Genomic DNA, 22366 nt, shown 5'->3' on the forward strand with positions numbered 1-22366 from the left:
CCTGTCATGTTTTCTCAGAACACCTTTCCTAACTTAAAAACATACATTCTTAACCTACACTGAAGGGGAGCTTTAACATCATGTTTAAAAAGTTTAAAACATCAAGCAGTTGATAGTATTCTGTCCACATAGTGTCAAAGTTACAGAATATACAGACATAATGCCAAATCCAGACCTAACTAAAAGTGATAGTGGTTTTCTGATCTGTGAAACACACTCACAGGTCTGCAGATCCAAAACTATGCAGAGTAAAGATTAGTCTACCATTCACTGTGTCCCTTTAAACAACACATGTCTTGCGAAGCCACATAGAACAGGGGAGAAGGGAGAATTCATGCACTTCTCATTCTGGGGACCTTCAATTTCAAATCTGCAGCAGCAGCTACATTGTGACAAGTCAGTTCATATCTAGTCAAGAGTAACTCTGCTCAGCAATGAAGATTTTGTTCCTTCTATATCTAAAATACATTTCTAAAGCATGCATAAAGCTATCAAGCTACAAAACATTTGTTCCTATTCAATCATTTGTTTCACTCCCCCCCCCCCCCAACTTCAATCCACACAGGAGTCCTTCTGACAATTATCAACTGTGATAAGGAACATTCCAAACAGATAGTAACTTTTTGGTGCTAAAGAACAATTGAGACTCGGTCATTCTTGCCTCACTTGTTTCTGGGCCAATGTAGATACATCCCACCAACACAGAAAGAGAGATGTCAATGCTGACAGCTGTTGTATCTTTTACAGACAGAAAACCTCTATAAAGCCCCAATCCTACCAACAGTTACGCACATGCTATATGTTTTCAACAGCGTCAGGGCCATGGTTTCCCAGCTGAGAGTTCCCAGTTAGCAAACTAAGGCCCGGTGTGAAGAGAGGCAGAAACCGGGAAGTAAACTCAGGCTTCCTACTTGCAGAACAGGATGTACCACTAATGGGCTTGCTACCAGACTTCTTAAAATATTATTTTATTTACACAGTTACCTTGAGGAGAGCTTTGTAAAAAAACAAAACAAAAAAACTATATATATTATCAGTTGTGTGTTAACAGCCCAATTGACTACTTAACCCAACAGCAGTTTCCCATTTGGTACTTCTGTGATAAGATGCTCTGAAGTTCACAACTACTGTAATTAGAGGTTGCTTTATTCACCATTTCACTATCAACATAGACACAGTTGTTGGGTTGGGGAGGGAGTAATTCTAGAGGTTATTGTTTACAGGTCTCATGAAGTAGCCCCTAATTCCAACAAAAGCAACCCTTAAATAGTACCAAAATAAATCCCTAGCTCACAATAGCCAATCATATGAATATATATTTCAGCATCAAACCCCACCCCTCGATGTACTCTCTATATTGTAACATTTTCTTGGCTCAATCATGTAGCAGCGAAAGTAAGATTTGAGACTACAGCATAATGTTAATCTATAGCACAGAGCTGTCAAGATGTGGATGTATGCATTAAAAATACAAAGAAAAAAATCAGAGGGGGAGCCGTGTTAGTCTGGTTCTGTAAAAGCAGCAAAGAATCCTGTGGCACCTTATAGACTAACAGACGTTTTGCAGCATGAGCTTTCGTGGGTGAATACCCACTTCTTCGGATGCAAGACGTATATGCATGCTATATGCAAAACATATAGCATGTGCGTAACTGTTGGTAGGATTGGGGCTTTATAGAGGTTTTCTGTCTGTAAAAGATACAACAGCTGTCAGCATTGACATCTCTCTTTCTGTGTTGGTGGGATGTATCTACATTGGCCCAGAAACAAGTGAGGCAAGAATCTTCTTCTTGCATCCGAAGAAGTGGGTATTCACCCACGAAAGCTCATGCTGCAAAACGTCTGTTAGTCTATAAGGTGCCACAGGATTCTTTGCTGCTTTTAAAGAAAAAAATACAGCTCATGTGCAAATTAATTTTTAATACCTGTATTTTCTCTCTTCCCCTAACCAGCTGTTTTTCTAAATATTAACATGTGCATAAACCATCAATTTGCAGCATTCCCTTCCATACACAAGAAAAGTTAGAGAAAAAAAAAAGGAGAGATCCATTCCTGGTAAACTCATTTTGGTGCAGTCTGATAACATGGAATCACCCAAGCACATTTTAATAAAATGCATTTGGAAAACAGATCATCAATGTCAAGTTTCAGCACTTAGCAAATATCAGGTCTGTATTTTCAAACGGGCAGCCTGATTCTCGCCATGTACACGCACCCCTCAGTACCCCCACACCGCGCACCCCGGTATGCCAAGTGCGCCCCCTACCCCCGCGCACCGGGGCGCTGGGACAATCTGTACAGTGAGAGCCCCGGACCCAAACTCTACCCCCTGTATCTGATGGAAACCGCGCCAAGCCCCCACCCCGCACCCCGCCGCAGGCCGAGTCTCCCCACTCGGTACCTGGCTGAGGAACTGTGGAGCCGCGGGGCCGAGCAGCGCCAGGACGAGGAGGAGCAGCAGGAGCTCGCCAGGCCCCAGCGCAGCCTCCATCTTGGGTCCCGGGAATTAGATGGCACAAGTGAGACACCCACGCGGGGGGGGGGACCCGGGGCCGGGCAGGGTCGCGGCCGGGAACGCGGCCGGGGAGGGGTTCGGGGGGAGTCGGGGACGCGGGGCTGGGGAGGGTCGCGGCCGGGGACAGGGGGGGGACGCGGGGCCGTGCCGCAGCCGGTGAGGGTCGGGCGGGGACCCGGGGCTGGGGGGGGGGCCGGGCAGGGTCGCGGCCGGGAACGCGGGGGGGGGGGGACGCGGCCAGGGAGGGTCGGGCGGGGACCCGGGGGGGGGGCCGGGTGGCCGGGCAGGGTCGCGGCCGGGGAGGCGGGGACGGGCCGCGGCCAGGGACCGGCCGGGGCACACGCCCCCGCTTAGTTTCCTATCTGAGCTCTGTCTTCCTGGGCCTTCTCAGCCCTCCCAGGCTTCCCGCGCGAACAGCTGATTCGCGGGAAGCCGTGGGGGAGGAGAAGCAAGGAGGAGCTTCATGGCAGGAGGTGGAGGCAGAATTCGCAACGGTTCGTGCGAACCGTTTGCTAAAATTAGACGCCGGACAGAGAACTTTAGCATCCGGTTCTCTGTCCGGCGTCTAATTTTAGCAAACGGTTCGCGCGAACCGTTGCGAACCGTCTGCAGCTCACCCCTGTCCACATCCTTTCTGTAGTGAGGAGCCCAAAACTGGATGCAATACTCCAGATGTGGCCTCACCAGCATAGGCGCCGACTCTGTGGGTGCTCCGGGTCTAGAGCTCTGCACCCACCGGCAGCTCTCCGGCCCAGCTCACCTCTGTCTCTTCCCCTGAGTGTGCCTATGCTCACCAGTACCAAATAGAGGGGAATAATCACTTTCCTCAATCTGCTGGCAATGCTCTTACTAATACAGCCCAATATGCTGTTAGCCTTCTTGGCAACAAGGGCACACTGTTGACTCATATCCAGCTTCTCTCCCACTGTAATCCCCAGGTCCTTCTCTGCAGAACTGCCGCTTAGCCAGTCGGTCCCTAGCCTGTAGCAGTGCATGGGATTCTTCTGTTCTAAGCACTCTGCACTTGTCCTTGTTCAACCTTATCAGATTTCTTTTGGCCCAATTCTTGAGTTTGTCTAGGTCACTCTGGACCCTATTCCTACCCTCCAGTGTATCTATCTCTCCTCCTACTTAGTGTCATCTGCAAAATTGCTGAGGGTGCAATCCTTCCCATTATCCAGATAATTAATTTTGTCGCAGATATTTATAGTAAAAGTCAGGGACAGGTCACAGGGAATAAAGAAAAATTCATGGAAGGCCGTGAGCTGTCCCTGACTTTTACTATAAATATCATGACAAAATGTGGAGGCACTTTGCAGCTGTGGAGCTGGCTCTGGGGTCCCCACCACTGTTGGGGGCTTGTAGGGCCAGGGTCCCTCTCCATCCATGTCTGGCAAGTCACCCTTGCCACTCTGCCTCCCACCACATCCCACAGTGTCAAGGAGCTCTCCAGTCTGACTCATGAAGGCCCCCGCCCACAGCCGCTGCTTGAATCAAAACTGATCAGAAGAAAGACTTACAAAAAGCAATGAAAAGGCAGTGGGAGACACACCTAAGCCCATCCAGACAAGGGTGATATGATTAAGGAAACTCCCTAGCCTCATTTGCTTCAAAGATGGGAAAAGGAGGCACAGTTGTCAAAAACAATGTGCCTTTAATAAAAAAATCACAAGGGCAATGAAACCTATGTTCACTGTCAGCTATCTGTGACCTGATAGTGAGGTTGAATACATAGTAAAAATAACCCACATGGAAAAAAAACAAACAAAACCCCCCCAAAAAGTCATTACCTTATTATTGAATTCAGGACCAAGATCTGTCAGTATCCACTGTGGGCATCCACGTCGAACAACCATTTTGTACGTGCTGTTTCCACTTCCAAAAAAGTCAGCATATGAGGTGGCAAAGGGTTCCACCCATCTTGAAAGATAATCTATGGCTGTCAGTATATACCAGTATCCATTCTTTGTTGCTGACAATGGTCCTATTAAATTCATTCCCACCAATTCCCAGATCTGAGTGACCTACATGCAAGGGTACCAGTTACAGTCATACTTCACATTTTTCTTACTAAATGTTCTTAATAAACCCGTATATCATAAGCAGAGTACACAGTGTAATATAGTTACAACAGCCACAATCAGAATGTAAAGCCCACTTTTAAAAACAGAAGGAAGACAGACAGACAAACAAACAAAAAGTAGTAAGGGAATGGGTTAGGAAAAACGATACAAGAGGAAAGCTGAAGAAATATGCCCAGCCAGTGCAAAGGAGCAGTAGAGGTTATTGCTGCACTATGCTTTGCCACATGTATGCATTGCACTTGTTTCAAAATCAAGGCCTGATTGTACAGCAGTAATAACAGTAGTGTAGCTAGGGGGAGAGCGGGGGAGCGGCTGCTCCCCCACTGAGCACAAATGGCACCTTTTCAATTTTTTGGTGCCTTTTTACTAATCTGGGGGAACCATTAAAAAAAAAAAAGCAAACCAACAAAAAAAAGAAAATCACACCCCTCACCCGGCGGTGCTCCGGTCTTTGGTTTCAATGGAACTGATGCATCTTTCTGACTGATTATGCTGTGGGCTCTCTACCTGTCTCCAGCACTCCATACCCTCCATGACCAACACCACCTGGGAACCGAGATTCAAGCTTCACGGACTGGTGAGATCTCTTTCTTTATCTCTCTCTCTCTGTATAGCCTCCTGACCCTACGTTATGTGATCGGTTATGGTTTGCTAGCACTAACTTTTGTAATCAAATGTAAGGTAGATCTAATATTGTAACTGCTTTGTTTGTTTGGTTCCCCTTGTATGGTTGCTACCTGGAAATAAATAGCTTTCATGGTTAAGCTGGATGTTTCTCTTTCTCTCCCCCTCTGCCCCCATGGGTGTTTTTGGCTTCCCTATTTGCTCTATAGCAACGCTTTTTGTAGATAAGCTAAAAGATCCCCGCAGCACCCAAAAAAAACCTGTGGGGTTTTGCTCATCAAGTGGGTTGCTAGCAGAATGGTTGTGGCATGAAAGTGGGTTCTGTGCTGCAACTGCCGAATCTGGGGGCATATGAGGGTTGTAGCTTGAAAGGTGCTGTTTAGCACAGACTGCTGAGTCCAGGGACTGATAAGGAGTCAGCTTTGAGTGCTTATGTGTGTGTTCATTCATCTGATTCAGAGGGTGGAAAGAACCCAGCGCTGGAGAACCTGGATGCAGGAGACTTCTGTTGGGAGGGAACTGACAGAAGGGAAAAGTGGAGCTATAAGAACACAAGTGATACCAGCGGTACATTAATAGAATTATCAAAACTCCCCCGCATCCCCCAGACAAGTAACCCCAATAAATGAGCATACCCCAAGTAATGGGCAAATCTGGTAACAGTACCCAAATACTAAGGGTCTTCCTGGCTAAGTGCATGAATCATTAAGAATCTTTACAAAAACCGTATAGTAATTTCTTAAATTGTTTGCATGCCTGTAATCATGGTGATTTCTTTATTGTTTTGTCTTTATAGACCCTATTTCTCTGTTTGTTTATCTGTCTGGGCACTGGTTCTTTGATTTTTTTTTGTCGGCTGTATACTTAATTTTGCTGAGTGTAAACCAATTAAGGTGATGGGATATAATTGGTTAGATAATCAAGTTACAATATGTTAGGATTGGTTAGTTAAATTTCAGTAAAATGATCGGTTAAAGGCATAGCTGAGAATGAGGTGATACTGAAATGTGTATGTTATAGGGGTTCCTTTATTTCGGATTCTTCAGAATTGCAGAAAACTATTTTCTGCCATAAAGTTGCAGCAAGCAAAAAATTACCTGTACTACGCACGTCATTATGGCAGGTAAGTAGAGTGTTTCCATGTGTATTCATTTGTTTTCTGAACCCATTATCTTCAAGCACCTCTGCTTGTGTTTTGGTTTTTTTATTCACATTTTTGTGCTGTTATATTTCCTGTCCTGAGTTACTATGAATATAGTTGGTTACCATCTTGTAGGTGATTTCATTATCTCAAATAACATTTGATCTGCATTGATCAAATACAGCCATATTATGTAAGCCACACATACTTCAGAATTAAGCACATAGCTGCAATTTAGGTCTGTCTTGTGACTGGCCTATGAATGATGCATTATTGATTTTGGTTTACCCTTCTTATATGTCTCAATGTACATCTCATCTTCTAACTGAACATTGAGTCTTATGTGGATTGATACTGCCTGTTTCCACTTGAGTAACTGTTTTCTGTTGTGAACAATTCTCAGGGAAATCTTTTGAGGAAAAAATTGCAAATGTTTTGGCATATCTAAGGAGTAACACATATCCTGAAGGAAGGAAGGAATAAAGCAGGCAGACTGAACCCGCATCCATTTGCTGTCAACTTTTCTTTGGAAGGCAAGGAATCCTTTTTTTTTTTTTTCTTTTTTCATATAATACTGACACATTAGACTGGAAACTTCAGCCTGCAAAATGATGGTCCTGATGTCCCAGCACTGAGATTATTTGGAGTGTTAACCTTACCTTCAATGGGACCGGGATTGGGATCACTAGTTTTATTCCAATTTTCCAGAAAATCTCCTTTGCTATCTATGCAGGTGGTACAACAAATATATTGGGCGGTTACATGAGAAATGAGTATAAATTCTAAATGTTACCAAAAAACCCTATGACTTTGCTCCATTTCTCAAGTATGTTATCCAGTGTGCTCCAAGCACCGACAACAATCACTATATGTTCACTGAGCAATGATTTCTAATGTTAAAAAAATCAGCTAGTTCTAACCGTACACTGAAATTCCCCTCCTTGTACTCGAGCCATTTTGAACCATACTGAACAGAGATGTCTTTGATATGCATATGCCTTATAATTAATGAATGGCTTTGCAAATAACTGGTCATAGCTTAAGTGTAACACTTGATTTCATCATCATGTCTCCCTCAGTGGCGGATTAGCCACTGTGATTACTTTGGCGCAGGCTGAGGGGCCACGGCCAACGGGGGGGCCCCCAGCTTCCACCCAGAGGGTGGGGCAAGGAAAGCCCTCCCACGTTGCCCCCACCGCAGCCCTGGCAGAAGCTGCGGGACGAGCAGGGGATGCCCCTATGCCCAACCCCCACTCCAGCAGAAGTGCCGGGTGGGGCAGGAGAAGCCCCAGCACCTCGCTCCTGGTCCCCTAAAGAAGCGCAGCACCCGAACCCCTGCCGCAGCCCTGGGACTGGAGAAGCTCTCACTCCCTGGCACAGCCCCGGGGCCATGACACAGGGACAGAGCTTCTCCGGTCTGGGGGGGAGTGGGAAATGAGCAAAGGAGCTGTGGAGCAGGTTGAATGGCAGGGAGCTTAGGTGGAACATGGCTGGGATCCTGAGGAAGAGGCCGAAAGGGTTAGGGCCATGGGCGATGCAGCAGGCAGACAGGGTGGGTAGGGGCCCAACAGTTGCTCTGGCCCAGACCCCCGAGAAACCTTAATTATTCTTTGTGTTCCATCTTCTATGATCTACAGAGGGGACATTGTTCCATTCTGCCAAAGGGAAAAAGGTTGTCGTTGTGCATACCATGAAAGAAGCCCTTCAACTCTTTGAAATGTATCATGACAGTCCACGTGGTGGACATCAAGGAATATTCAAAACAAGAACTGTGCTGACATCAAAATACTATTGGCCAGGGATGACAAAAGACATTGCCGATTGGGTATATAAAGTAATGAAACTAAATCCTGAAGAATGGTATTTACAATTGAAATACAAGGTCAAAATTTATAAAAGAAATATAAAAATATATTTGGTGTGCAAATGTCAACTTTGTTCCCTTGCAATACTATTCCCATAATGAAATGTTAATGTCATCGTATTGTTCCATCCAAACTAGGTTGTGCGATGTCTGCATTGCCAGAAAGAGGGAAAGGAATTAAATCTGGACACCACCTTGAAAAGCATAAAAGTGAATTTTGGAATCAGACACATTGTTTTTACTCAGTGGTGTAGCCAGGTGGAGGCAACCAGGGGAGTGCTCAAAAAAAAAAAAAAAAAAAGGCGCCACCCGCTGCGGCGCTTTGACTCACCTGGTGGTGCTCCGGGTCTTCAGCGGCGGGCCCTTCACTCGCTCCAGGTGTCTTCGGCGGTGGGACCTTCAGTGCCGCCAAAGTGCTGCCAAAGACCGGAGCACCGCCGGGTGAGGGGTGTGATTTTTTTTTTTTTGGTTTGCTTTTTTGTTTTTTTTAATGGTTCCCCCAGATTAGTAAAAAGGCGCCAAGAAATTGAAAAGGTGCCACTTGTGCTCAGTGGGGGAGCAGCCGCTCCCCCGCTCTCCCCCTAGCTACGCTACTGTTATTACTGCTGTACAATCAGGCCTTGATTTTTGAAACAAGTGCAATGCATACACGTGGCAAAGCACAGTGCAGCAATAACCTCTACTGCTCCTTTGCACTGGCTGGGCCTATTTCTTCAACTTTCCTCTTGTATCGTTTTTCCTAACCCGTTCCCTTACTTCTTTTTGTTTGTTTGTTTTTCTTTCTTCTGTTTTTAAAAGTGGGCTTTACATTCTGATTGTGGCTGTTGTAACCATATTACATTGTGTTCTCTGCTTATGACATGGGTTTATTAAGAACATTTAGTAAGAAAAATGTGAAGTATGACTAACTGGTACCCTTGCATGTAGGTCACTCAGATCTGGGAATTGGTGGGAATGGATTTAATAGGACCATTATCAGCAACAAAGAATGGATACTGGTATATACTGACAGCCACAGATTATCTTTCAAGATGGGTGGAAGCCTTTGCCACCTCATATGCTGACTTTTTTGGAAGTGGAAACAGCACGTACAAAATGGTTGTTTGACGTGGATGCCCACAGCGGATACTGACAGATCTTGGTCCTGAATTCAATAATAAGGTAATGACTTTTTTTGTTTTTGTTTGTTTTTGGTTTTTTCCCCCCTGGGTTACTTTTACTATGTATTCAACCTCACTATCAGGTCACAGATAGCTGACAGTGAACATAGGTTTCATCGCCCTTGCGATTTTTTTTATTAAACGTACATTGTTTTTGACAACTGTTTGAGAACAATCACCATACCTTTTTTTGATAAACTGCTGTTGGTCACCGTCAGAGTTGCTATAACCTTTTTTGGCAGTGTCTTCATATCTATCAAAAAACCCCAAAACAACTTGTTTCCAATAGTAATGTTAAAAGATGGGCTATTCCTGTTGCTAATTACACATAAAAGCAAGGGCAAATAGGCAAAGGAACATTCCATAAGATAAGTCTGTATGTAAGTTGATTGTGCAACTTATTTTCTTTCAGTTTAACCTGTATATTTGCAAAAGATTGTGAACAGAATGCAGCTTCACCAGCCCGTACCACCCACAAACTAATGGCGTGGCTGAAAATGCTAATAAATCCATCAAAAGGTAAGTGAATGGGTGGGAATATTACAGTACTAGTAGCAAGTAGAGTGTACTATGCAACTCACTACAAAGTCTTCACAATCTATGTGTTACATAATCAAAAATACTTTCAATGTATTACGCCTTTTTGATTATGTATAATTTGTTTCAGTCAAGACTGTACGTGTGCTTTTTTTTCCCCACAAACAAATCAATCTAGATACAATCAACTTAGGCTTGAATAGGGACTGGGAATGACTGAGCCATTACAAACATTGAATCTATCTCCCCTTGTAAGTATTCTCACACTTCTTATCAAACTGTCTGTACTGGGCTATCTTGATTATCCCTTCAAAAGTTTTTTTTTCTCTTACTTAATTGGCCTCTCAGAGTTGGTAAGACAACTCCCACCTTTTCATGCTCTCTGTATATGTGTATATAAATCTCCTCAATATATATTCCATTCTAAGCATCCGAAGAAGTGGGCTGTAGCCCATGAAAGCTTATGCTCAAATAAATTTGTTAGTCTCTAAGGTGCCACAAGTACTCCTGTTCTTTTTGCGGATACAGATTAACACGGCTGCTACTCTGAAACCTGTCAATCATCATTTGTTACAGAGCATGGCGGAAGATGCTTGATGACACTGGGAGTAATTAGGATTAATTCCTTGAGCCCATTTTGTTTTCTTTGCAAACTAAAGTACACGCAACAACAAAAATGTCATGCTTTCGACTAATGTTTTGCGATGAGCCGGTGTTTCCAGAAGAAGTCTCAGAGACTTACACAGTAAGTGTGTTAGTACCAGCTGCTTTCATGTACATATGGCATTCTGTGTGTCTTCATTTTACAAACACCTCTTCTCCATTTGTTTACAAAGCTCCCAGATATAAATAAATTCAGGGAAGATTTCTGCAAAGAGTACAGCATAAATATGAAATCTAGACATGATGCTGACATTGCACTGGCTCTTTGTAACATTTCTAAAGCACAAGAAAAACAACAGATGCTAAAAAAAAGACTTCTAAATATGGGGAAGTAACATTTGATGTTGGGGACTGTGTTATGTTACTGAATGCGAGAAAGAACAAGAAAAGGAGGACCGCTGCAAACTATCTATTGGGGACTATATAAAATTAAGACTGTTGAGGGTAAGAGAGTTAAATTGCAAACCATCTCAGGGAAACTGTTAGGAGCCATGTACGGTATTGCACACTTAAAACCATTTAAAGAGCCACCAACATTATGTGCTGAAAGCAGATCAGAGGAAAACATCAGAATTGAAATTGCTATTGGTGACACTGAACAAAAAACACCCTCAGAAGAGATTGGGAAAATGGATGGCATTTCTCATAACAGCACAGTGAAAAACATGAGGTCACAGCAATGGAAGAGGTGTATATAGGGCAAGATGTTTCAAGCAATGATACAAGTGATGATGATGACAATGTTGATAACATGCTTATGGAGGATGGAGAAGATGACCAATGGTTTCTGAAAGGTAATTGGTTACCACACCTTTCTTAAACAGGTTTTTAACATAGTTCCATTTATGAAGCATGTTAAAGGTTTTCATGTACAAAGTGGCAGCATTCACAGTAGTAAAACAGAGAAAAAGAAAACTGTATTACCATGCATGTAATATGTGTTACTTTTTTTTTTCTAATCAAATTTGTAATGACTGGCAAACACCCAGAGACTGGAGGCCAAAGTGAGAAAAATCAAATTGTATGGCTCTTTATTTCATTGCCTGAAACCAAGAAGCTGGATAAGGGATGAGGTAAATTTAAGTACCACTAAACATGTATGGCAACAGGATTGATTGATCAAATATTATTTAAAATTGTTCCCTTTCTTTCATCATGTGTTGTAGGTTATTGATGCATATTTGAGTTGCGTGGTCGAGAAAACAGGTGGAAAGGTAGGCCACTTACTGTGATGGTACATGAAAGTACTTATTGATACAATTTATAAACAATCACATGAATATGTGGTACAACATATTTAAGTCCAAATACCCTTGAAATATCAATATAAACCTGAAATTGCAACATTTCAGTGTATTTACTGCTGCCAAACATGTACTGAAATGTATTTGGAGGTACATATCTGACATACAATCCTTGACGTGTTGAGGGCCACATTAGTTTTGTTAAACAGTTCAGTGGGTCCATGAATTAAACATAAGTATGTGAACAGCTTAGTCAGTTTTTACATTAAGGAAGACAGAGCACATTGATTACAAATCTTTTTGTTTTTACATGACTCTCTTTCATATCTTATTTGTAACACTAAGGATCCCTTGCATGTCTGTCTATATTAACTTCATTATGTTCTTTATGTGCCAGAATGATTAATGCATTAATAACCTGGTTGACTGTCAACAGGTACAAGCCATCTCATCAGTAGTTTCCACTGTCATTCTCTCAGGCAGAGCAACACAAATGAAAGTGAAGGTAAATGCTACCAAGCTTTCATACATAGCATGAGCAAAGCACATTTTCATTCAGTCAGTTAAACACAGTGTGAAACAGCAACTACAATGCTATGTTTGATGTGGAATGAGTACTGTGATAGTAATCCATGTAATGAAATTGGGAAATACAGTATAATCTACATTTTCATGATTTGCTTCACTGGAAACTCTACTTGCATTTCTAATTTTTTTCTCAATGAATACAGAGTGGAATTCTTCAGTATGATATATTATTGCTTTCTTACTACACACCAGGACATTGGGTTCTTGCGGTAAAATGTTTTCTATTGTACTTTGGGATTATGGGCACTAAATGTGGTATTATGTAAGATTTGTAACACAGCTGGGTAGCAGTGATATAATTTCCTATGTTGTCATTCCAAGAAAAATAAAATGCTACTGTGAAATTCTATTGTTAATGTAACTTGGAAGAATACAGTCGGTAATGATTTGATCAATTAATTCACAATATGCTTTTCTCTTGTGTGTTAGTGAGACATTACAAATGTTAATGGAATGTTTTTCTGGGAAATCATTATAAAATTGTTGAAATCATCACATTACCAATATAATTTGTACATATATTTACACTTACAGATAGCATTGATGAAAACAAAAGAATTGTTAATAATTGACCCCTTGTGTGATGAGATGAGATATGAAAGAACATGCCTGAGGAATTGGAGGTGATTTTTTTAGATACTTACATTTCCTGAAAATATTTTCACAGTAAGAGTTCATGTACACTGTAAAAGTAACAATAGTGAGACTAATGTCTTCCTGTTAGCTACAAAGAAAAATTGAAACAGCCTGTACTTGAACTTGTAACCCTTCTGCCCATCAGAGTTGGCAGCAACAAGGGCTGGGTTCAGTATCTAGGGGTTCAGCTTCAATAACACAATGCAAAACCAGCTCGAGCCCCTACCCAGTGACTTGAGACAATTACATACCATCCCCCAGGCACCTCTAGGAGGCAATACTTCCCCTCTCGCGAGCACAGAGTCTGAGTGTAGCAAAAGCCTTTTAATAAAGGAGGGAAACAATGCGGCATTATGTTGGGGAAACACCACAAACAGGATTCATAACACAAACCATGAGCAAAAGACCCACCCCCAAGTAAGTTTGGCAGTGTCCTTTTCCCCTCAGGGTCTTAAGTCCAGCAACCCAACGGTCACCTCACCCACAGTTTCTGTCCTTGGTCAGTGCAGCCCCCCGTGTCCAGAAGTTCATCTGCAGAGTTTACCTCCCAGCCTGGGTGGAAGTGGGGGAGGTATTTGGGGGGGGCACAATATTAATGCTCCCCTGGGGCTTATTGCCACACCTCTCCATGGGGTTCTGCTGCAGTCTTCACCACTAGCTGCTCTGCTCCACTAACCAGGCCTCTCTACTAGCTACTCAACAACTTGTCTTCAGCCCCCACCCCCTTTAACACAGCTCTCAGTAACTTCAGCACTCAGTGATTTTAGCTGAGAGTCAGGGTCCCTCAGTGCTAGACCCCCACTAGCCCACAGTAGGTCTAAAGCTTAGACCCAGGTATCAATGACTTCAGCTATGTAGAATGCAATAAGACTTCTAATGGAGTCAAAATTAGCTTTTATTGCACAGCAGATAGGTAAGCAGTGTTTAAAGACCATCAGCCAGCACCCACGCTGCTAGGTACATATATCTGCACTAATATCCCCTCAGTTCACTGGGTTTTGGAACCCATATCCCTTACCTAGTGAGTGCTACTTAGTTGAGGGCGAGTCCCTCCATCATAAAATGCCAAGTACAGTTCTACTGTCCTGGATTCACATAACCAGGATAACAACCTTTATTACTCCTGCCCCAATAACAAAGAGACAGGGGATCCTACTGCAGCCAAAGTGACCATTTGGGCAAGCAGTCCATCATGCTAGGCAGGGTGGGTGTGCCCATGCAAACGAGATCAGCCCCTGAAGTCCTTTTTCACAGCTCACCACCAGATGTCAGGTCACCCCATTCTGACTCTGCCTACGTCCTGAATATGCTTACTAACGGACTTTGAGTGAACTTGTGTGATTTGAGTCTGGCTAACTACTTCATAGACTGTGGACCCAAAACAGTAGCATGTTGCATGAGTGAGAAGGTGTTGTTAGCAACATGGGGCACAGCAAATCAAGCGATACATTGTGTAAGAGTGAGACAATAATATGAAAGTAAGTGTGTGTGTGTGTGTGTATATATATATATATATATATATATGAATGAGCAATAAGTCATTGCAATCATTTAATTAGAGATAGAAAGGATTGCTAAACATGTACAGAAACTGTAATAAAAAAAAAGGAGGGGGAGGAAGAAAAGCTCATTTATACAGTCCGCTACTGTACTCTCTACGAATTTCAGATACTTCATCAAACAATTAACTAGCAAATCCTCATCTGATTGGAAGAGTAAAATTGTACAGCGTACCAGACAAAGAGATGGACACAACTGCGGGCCATTCATCTTAAAGGTATTGAATACCAAATTGCCATTATAATTTGTTATTGATGTGTAAATATCAGAGGTGAAAGATTACCCGTGTGCACTGTGCCGGTGTCTTTGCCAAGGTGTGTGGGGTGGGCTCTGGGCCCCAAGAAGGGGTGGGGTCTCAGGCAGAAGGGGTGGGGTTGGGCAGCCAGATTCCCCTAGCCAGTCCTTCCTGACAGCTGCTGCTGCAGTGGCCAGGAGCTCCAGGCCCTTTTAGATCGCCAGCTCCCAGGGCAGCTGCCCCTTTTGCTCCCCCACTGTCGGCGGCCCTGCTGGTGGCATCCAGCAGCACTGCCAGACCCTATGGCAGGGCTGCTGATGCGGGGGGAGCTAAAGGGGGCAGCAACGTTAAAGCATAAAGCACTGCCATGGCAGCACTGTAATGTCAACCATGTACGGGCCGGTACTGGTGGCTGGTTCTTACCGGTATGCTGGACCAGCAACCTTTCACTTCTGGTAATTATGATGGTTTTTTGTAAATAGAAGTGTTGTTAGTTTGCAGAAATGTATTTGCAGCAGAAAGACATCAGTTCAGTAGAAACAACATCAGAGGCTAATACTTCATTTAGAAGACAAATAGCTATTGTTCTAATGAAGGAGTCAGGTAATAACTTTCTCCCATGTACTATGGACTCATTAGGCCCATGTGAAGATAACAGGAAGAGTGGAATTATGTCACATAACTGTTATCTTAATACCCCTAAAGTGGGGTATTAAGATATCTCACAGGTTTGGTTCTGTAATGGTGTCTCTACATCAATATCTTTAAGTATCACAACATTTATTGATTTTTCAGAAAGCGTGGAGGACTACTGCACATACTTGTCAACTGTGAAAAGGAAAGTGAGGATTACATGATGGTAAGAAACATAAAATTGTATCAGAAACACATGCCATAATCCGCCTAAGGATCAGGATTCTTGTAAAATTTCCACAACAGTAAACATTTTCATCATGCATATTTTAGGTAATCTTACATGTGGAAGGAATAGCATGAGTGAATGGAAATTGTGTAACATCATAACTTCTGTGATTTCATTTTCTCAATTGTTACTTATCAAAGGTCTAGTACGTCTCTTGCAAGAGGTGGGCACATATGCCCTGTATTCCAGAAGGAACCAATCAAGAAAACATGACTGATGAGAAGAAAGAATACAAGTGCAAAAAATGTGCATATTTCAGTTCTTTTTTTTTTTAAATTACATTATGTGTAAATGCTTGTTATTAAAAACATCTTGGAACAAAAATCAAACTGTTTATAATAATAATCTGGTATATAAATAAAAACGTTTTTAAAATTAGAAAAATACTTCTCAAGCACCCATCCCTCCGAATTCACTACCCCTGGCCCAGAGGATGCGAAAGGCACCCATGCAACTGTCACCAGTCCAGGGGTAGTGAAGTCTGATGAATGGGGACTACTTTGCCACAATTTGCTACCCTCAGTACCCCAGATCTCACTTCATTTTAGACTTAGTCACAGACAAAATGAGATATAAAAATGCAAAGGTGAGTCAGCACAGCACCCTGTCACTGAATGCAAAAGTGTCTTTCTCATTCTTACCCTACAATAATAAAAAACATCAATTGCAAATTGTCTCAAGGTAAACCCTCATCCCTCCGAATTAGCTAGTGCTGGACTAGATGACAGCACGTTCTGATAGGTAGCCAAAAAGGCCATATTTGCATGGGGGAAGCTGCTACTGGGTAGCAAAATTGCACAGATACTTTTTCTGCCACTACACCTGCGAACGGAACTTGCTGTGTGGGACTGGGAGCAGAGCCCCACATAAAAACTGGGGGTGCTGCAGCACCTCCCACACCTCTAGTTTCCGCATCTATGCATCACTTACTATTTTGGTCCCTGATTCTGCAAGTTACTCCACATGAGTGTCCTTCTGAGATCATGATCATGTGGAGCAACTTACAAGATAGGACCTAACTTCTAGACATAAGGAGCTTGCAAATAAGGTGTTGAGGGCTCTGGGGGCTGGGCTAAGCTAGAGAAAATGAGACCAGTAATTCACCACGAATGCAGCTGAGCACAAATATTTTCACCACTGTGTCATCTAGACATTATAGGTCGTAATATTTTCAGTGTAAATGTAGCCCAGATCCTACAGTGGTGGCTGCTTTATGAATTAATGTAAATTAATAATAAAACAGAAAATATGCTTGTTATTGATAAATGACACTCTTAATACATCATAATATTAATGATTTCATATTTTTATTTAATAAATAAATGGGTGGAAGATGCCACCCCTAAAGTTCCGAAGGAGAAGTGGATTTGGAGTCTTTCCTGCCTGCTCTATTACACTAGTTTACTATGTGCTGGTCTCTAAGAAACAGTTGATTATTTGCCTTTAATAAACACGAGTTTGCACTCAGCATAGGCGAGCAGCTACATCAGAAGTGCCAGAAAGTAATTATTCAGTGACCTGCTAAGTGCAAGTAGGTGCCTGGAAAATTATTTGGCATAATTAATTAGTCATGTAAAACAGCGCCCTCTCAACATGAATCAATCTAGTTAAAAACTGAACATATACAGTCATTAAAGTCGCTTCTCGTGGCTTAAAAAAAATCTAATCGTTTTCCCGTTGCTCATTATGTTAGAGAAAACGGGAAAAGCTCATTAAAGCAGCACAAACAACCAGTTTCAGGAGGGTTAAGCCACTGTTCCTTTCTGTGCCAGCTGAATGCATCAGTTCCAAATGCACAGGGATTTTGCTGCTGCTCCTAGCAGTTTGTGTTGCACGGGTGGTGGTGTCAGATCCAGCGGAGTCAGCAAGCCCCAGGACGTTCAGCGCTTCGTGCACAGCCAGCCTCTGTTAACGCGCAGCGGACTGTGTCCTGCCTCGTCACACCAGAGCAGGGGCTGCACAATCCCTCGGTTCCCCGTAGCGCAATGAGGCGTGGGCAGGACTGAGACGGAACGTGCCCACGCAGCTGTTCGGGGCAGCGGGGCTGCCCCATAGGAGACCCCCCGTTGCAAGGCCGCGTCTCGCGGGGGCGGGGGGCGCTGCTGTGCGCACACCGCGGGGTTGTCTCAGCGAGCAGGACCCCGTGTCTTAGCGTTCGCCACGTTTCTGAACAGTCACTGGAGGCACCGTCCCCTCCTCCCTTGGGAGCTGCGGGTAACGCTGCAGCTGCGTGGGGGGACTGACGGGGCGGGGGGGTTGTAGCTGGGCCCCCACCCCGCCCCTTGAGCCGCCTCCCGGCTATTCACTAACGCTTGTAGCTGCCCCTGGCGGCACCCCTCCCCCCCCGCCGCTCCTGTTCCCCTAGCACTAGGGGTCGGGCAAACTGCCCCCCCCTGCCCCGGCCAAAGGGGGGGGGTCCCCCCCTCCGGAGCCACGTGTCCCAGCAGCGCCCCGCCAGCGGCCGAGCCCCAGGGGCACGTGCGGCTGAGCCCGGCTCCCGGGACAGGCGCTTTGCTGCGGCGGGTCCCCGCGCCCTGCAGAAGCCGCGGGCCGGGCACTGGGGCGGGAGAAGCGGAGCAGCAGGGGGATGAGTCGTCTCCGGGTGTTGCTGGGGAGCAGCCGGTGGGGCCAGAGCCCCGCAGCCGCCTGCGCGGGGAAGCTCCGTTTCCGCCGCTGTCCCCGCGGCGCCGGACGGGGAGCCGGGCCGGGCCCCTCGCAGGCAGGCAGGGGCTGCGGGAGCGGCGTGGCAGCGCTGCAAGGCGAATCGGCCGGGCTCGAGGGGCGGTGCGGGGCCTTTGCTGTCAGCCGCCTCGTTAGCGCAGTAGGTAGCGCGTCAGTCTCATAATCTGAAGGTCGTGAGTTCGATCCTCACACGGGGCAGCGGCGCTTTTTTTCCCCTTCCTCCCAACGCTGGTTTGTGCTCGGTCGCTGGGTTTCAGAAGCCCTGGGAGGCCGGGGGTTGCGAGGAGGGGGCTACAAGGCCGAGGCACTTAGCTCAACCCCCACCATGTTGGCCTACAAAATCCTGCTTATAAAAGCCTGCAGGTGGCAGGGGCCCAGGCTGGTGGGGGGGTGATGGGGGGCAGTGACTGAGGGGGGGGGGGGTGGAGCACCCTGCTGCAGCAACACCCTGCAGATCTCAGTCACCCAACACGCTGCACTGAGCCCACCCTCTGCCCCCACCATGCAGGTCACGCCTCCCCTCCGGTTCTATCTGTCCCAGCTCCCCCATGCCATAGGCTGGCATGGCCCCCACACACACCGGGGGCTTGTCGGCTGGCTGCGGGGCCCTGTTGATGTTGGTGAAAAGTGGCAGAGCTTGGCTGTCACTAGCAGGCCTGCGGGGTGCCCGTTTGTGGCAGGCTGTGGTGCTGTGCTGGCTCAGCGGGTGACAGCTCAGCCGCCCTCAGCAGCAAAGCACGGGCCCTTGTACCAGCGGGGGGAAGCTGCAGGGGGCATTGCCGGTCTCTGTCCCCAGGAGCTGTACAAACCAGGCCAGACCCTGCCGCAATCACCCAAGCCCAAAGCACACCAAGCCGGGCTGGCCCTAGGGTGTTTGCAAAACGTGTTTGGTCTCCTAGCCCCGATGTATAGTTGGCATGCCCAGGGTGACGGTGGGCATGCTAAGGTCAGCCCTGATGCCAGGGTCTGTGTCCAGTAATCTCACAGAGGGCACTGCCAGGAGGCCTGAGCTCTGCGGAGGGGGGGGCACAAGACATATGGAAAGCTGGCGACTGGTCTATGCAGAAGGGGCGGGGGAACATGGAAGAGAGGGGGCAGGCGACAGGCAGGTACAGCAGGTGGTGAGCAGGTGGTTCAGTGGAGCTGGGTAGGGCCTTGCCGAGAAGTCTGCCCTTCATGCTGTGTGTGTGTGTGTGCGTGCGCGCAGGGGAGGCCGTGCCTGTGGTGAAGTGAGCGACATCAATGAGCAGAGAGGCAGGGGAGGCGGAGGATTTTTAGCAGCAGTATATTGACTGGGCTGAGGGGAGCAGCAGCTAGATCAGGGGTGGGCAAACTTTCTGGCCTGAGGGCCACATCTGGGTATGGAAATTGTATGGCGGGCCATGAATGCTCGTGAAATTGGGGGTTGGGGTGAGGGTTCTGGCTGCAGGCTCTGGGATGGGGCCAGAAATGAGGAGCTCAGGGTGCAGGAGAGGGTTCCGGGCCAGGGCAGCGGGTTGGAATGTGGGCGGGAGGGGGGGAGGTTAGGGCTCTGGGCTGGGGCTGGGGATGCAGGAGGGTGCTTTGGGCTGGGACAAAGGGAGTTCAGAGGGTGGGAGAGAGTCGGGTGCAGGCTCCGGGCAGCGCTTACCTTGAGCAGCTCCCAGAAGCAGCGGCATGTTTCCCATCAGGCTCCTAAGCGGAGGTGTAGCCAGGCGCTCTGCGCGCTGCCCTGTCCACAGGTGCCACCCCTGCAGCTCCCATTGGCCACAGTTCCCGGACAATGGGAGCTGCAGGGGTGGCGCTTGGGGCGGGGGCAGTATGAGGAGCCCTCTGGCTACCCATAAGCATAGGAGCTGGAGGGAGAACATGCCACTGCTTCCAGGAGCCACACAGAGTGGGGCAAGCCCCGGACCGCCCCCCGCCGCAGCAGGCGCGTGAAGGCCCGATTAAAATGTCTGGAGGGCCGGATGCGGCCCTCAGGCTATAGTTTGCCTGCCCTGAGCTAGATGGTAGCTGTAAGAATCAAGGGAACAGATGAGCAAGGCAGGGAGCAGGGGAGACCAAGCCTGGGGACAGGAGAGTAAAAACCCTTACATTGGTAGGCCATTTAGGGCAGAGACAATGGTTGAAATCCTGGCTTCATTTAAATAAGGGATAGGTTTGCCTTCAGTGTCACTGGGATCAGGATTTCACCTGGTGTCGTGTGGGGGTTTTTGCCTGCAAAGTGCTATGAACACCTATAATGCTGTATGTATTGTTATTATGTGTATTGCCATAGCACCACATGAACCAGGATCCCACTATGCTAGGCCCACCAACACAGAATAAAAAGCTGATCCCAGCATTAATAAAGGCACTTAATGCTGAAAAAAATAGTTGTTTGGCCCTTCCTACCAAATTCCTGGTTGGTTTTGCATACATCGGACCTGGGCAGGAGGTTGAGGAATGACAAATGTGTCGGAGAGATCCTGGACTTGGGTCTCCCCTGGAACATAAGGTGGGACAATTTTGGTTTATTTCTGTAGCAAATAAGCCCATGTGAAGATGACCCCACCTTTGAAAAACTGTCTGAATGGTAGGCTTTTATAGTCCATTTGTGAGCTTCTGAAAACTTCCTGCTCAGGTGATTTGTTAGTGTTCTGTAGTCTGGTAGGTGCCCAGCTGTCAGGCTGGTAACAGATGCACCAACGCCACAAGCAGATTGCTGCCTGACAGGGGTTGACAGTGTTTCTCCTGGTCTATTCACTTAGGACATCAGTGTGTGTTGTCTGTTGGCAGCTGCACTCTTGTGCCTTGGATCAAAGGTAGAGTATGCCTATACTTTGAGCAGGAGTGTGTGATTGCCTGCACTAGGAGTCACCCATGCTAGCTCTGATTGAACTTGTGTGCTAAAATCAGAGTGCATCCGGGGTGGCAAGGGCGGCTAGTTGCCCTGTGAACATGCCCAGTATCATGGATGGGTACATATTCTGGACACCCAGCCCCTCCCAATCCTGGTACTGATGTGACTAGTTTATTTTTAGCAGGATCACTAGCCAACACCTCAGGTAGGTGTCAACAAAATCAAAGGGACTATCACAGGTGAGAAATTTACATATTGACAAAGAAACAGGTCCAGGTTCTCATCCCCACAGACTTTGTGTCTCCTGAATCTAGCTGGAGATGATTCTCAAAGAAGAGAAAAAGGTTTAAGAATGTGAAACACATGCCCCTAGTTTTTCCTCCCTTTCTCTTTACCCATGGCAGCCACACCACCTGAGGAACAAAGAAACAGCTTTGGCCTGAGGGAGGGATCCTGGGAGAAAGGAATTCAGCCAGTAATATTGCTGAAGCATGTGGTGAGAGAGACTTTTGCTTTGAACTCACTTACCTTGTTAAGTTAGGTCAGGGGTCAGCAACCTTTCAGATTTGGTGTGCCAAGTCTTCATTTATTCACTCTAATTTAAGGTTTCACGTGCCAGTAATACATTTTAACATTTTTGAAAGGTCTCTTTCTATAAGTCTATAATATATAACTAAACTATTGTTGTATGTAAAGTAAATAAGGTTTTTAAAATGTTTAAGAAGCTTCAATTAAAATTAAATTAAAATGCAGAACCCCCTGGAACGGTGGCCAGGACCCAGGCAGTGAGTGCCACTGAAAATCAGCTCATGTGCCGCCTTTGGCACGCGTGCCATAGGTTGCCTACCCCTGAGTTAGGTACTGGTTACAAAGAAATAAAATGTAAAACACAACTAAATTCTGACTTTTATTCCTCATTACTTGACATTTGTCTTTCTGTAGTTAAAGTTTTTTTTACTGTTTTATCTAAACCAATGTGCTTGGATTGAAGTGTTTGGGAAAGTCCATTTGAGAACAGGATTTGTGCCTATCATTTTTTATTAATAAAATGACAGACTTTATATGAGCTTGTGTTATCCAGGAGAGG

General features: G+C 45.8%; 1 long non-coding RNA gene and 1 other non-coding gene across 2 annotated transcripts; both read left to right on the forward strand.

Moving 5' to 3' along the window:
* The first annotated feature begins 12815 nt into the window (after nucleotides 1-12815).
* LOC123364739 lies at nucleotides 12816-16086 on the forward strand. Its single transcript, XR_006577246.1, has 4 exons — nucleotides 12816-13043; nucleotides 14725-14833; nucleotides 15647-15710; nucleotides 15914-16086. It is a non-coding gene; the product is annotated as an uncharacterized LOC123364739 (long non-coding RNA).
* A 2494-nt stretch (nucleotides 16087-18580) lies between these two features.
* On the forward strand, nucleotides 18581-18653 carry TRNAM-CAU. Its single transcript has one exon. It is a non-coding gene; the product is annotated as a tRNA-Met (tRNA).
* Nucleotides 18654-22366: the final 3713 nt, after the last annotated feature.

The sequence above is a fragment of the Mauremys mutica genome, chromosome 2, assembly GCF_020497125.1.
Source record: "Mauremys mutica isolate MM-2020 ecotype Southern chromosome 2, ASM2049712v1, whole genome shotgun sequence".
Lineage (NCBI taxonomy): Eukaryota > Metazoa > Chordata > Testudines > Geoemydidae > Mauremys > Mauremys mutica.